Consider the following 1,471-nt stretch of genomic DNA (forward strand, 5'->3'; position numbering starts at 1 on the left):
TAAAGCCATAAGATAATAACTTGTACACACAAGTTAAAAAATATTTCCTCTTGGGGACTTTAGGAGCTCTGTAGCTAAGCTTGTCTATGTTGAAGAAAAACACTTAATATGGTTAAAATATAGCTATTGTTAGCTAAACACCTAATTAACAATTGGTGTGAATTATGTAGTTACTTAGGTGGCATTTATGCTAACATTAGCTTCCAGATGTAACCATCTAACGATAGAAGTAGATTAGCTAGCTAGCTTGAGTTTTGCTAACTTAAAATGTACCGGTATGTGCCGGTATGTCCTTTGATCTTAACGTACAAGGCTAGCGCGTAGCATATGTAAGTACCGGAAAGGAGAAAGCAGCTCGAGGTTCTGACCGAGGCTTGCTCAACTGTTATTGGAACACAGCAAAAAGGGGCGGGACTTAGTAAGGGTCAATTTTACCCAACTTACAGAGAATTCTTCTATTCTTTTGAATTGCACCTATATTGGGTTAGGGTTATCTTGGATATTGCATTACTGGGTTATCTTGTATATTGCATTACTATTACCTGTACGCATTTTACGCTGGTATGATTTCTTAACGCTAAACTACGCAAAAAGCTGGCGAAGCCAAGCAATACTCAAGTCCAACAGCAGGAGGCAGCAGCGACTAACCTACCAAAAGCAAAAGAAGAAGAAGAGTTTGACCAATCAGAGCACTGGATTTAACCTAAATATCAAGCGGGGAGGATGGATGATGATTGACAAGCGTAATGTCATTTTAATAGACTGCACATCAACCAGACCACGGATTTTATCCTCCTCACTGCGGCTCACTGGTTCCTCTACTGAGGACTGTCTCTAACTCCTTAGCAAAGGTAAATAAACGACTGGGGTGATGTGACAAGTTGAAGTTGTTAATTATTTAAAGTTAATAACAAGCTAGCTTGTTTGTTCACCGCAATTAGCAAAGTTACGTTACGTTACGTTATACTGTTTTAGCTTGTTAAACGTAGGTTTTTATAGTATTCATAATATTAATCATTATTGCAGGCAAACCTGTAACCGTAATGAGAGGAGCAGGTCATATCAGGATGAAAAAAAGAGAATGCATACGCAACAGAAATAAAGTAGAAAGTTACCTGGAGGTAAGTGTGCGCGTGTGTGTGTGTGTGCGTGTGTGTTGGCGCTGTGTAGCCTATAACCATATACATTACCATACATGTTCAAGCACGCTCAAGTATTGGCAGCAAAATGTCAAGAATATCAAAGTACTCTAAACACTGATTTATTGACATGTGCATTTTAAAGTTGTCAACACGATGCTAATCTTAATTTAGCTCTAGGTTTGGGTAGTTTTTAGTAGGTAACCTTAATAATTAATTAATTCTATACTATTATACTAATTAATTATCTGTCTCATATACTACTGTCAGCAAATATGACAAAAAATATTGTTGTAGCTTTAATCTATAACAATGCTATTTTATAGTTTTAT

Source organism: Morone saxatilis, unplaced genomic scaffold (genome assembly GCF_004916995.1).
Source record: "Morone saxatilis isolate NCDOM2014 unplaced genomic scaffold, NCSU_SB_2.0 Contig10, whole genome shotgun sequence".
NCBI classification, from domain to species: Eukaryota; Metazoa; Chordata; class Actinopteri; family Moronidae; genus Morone; species Morone saxatilis.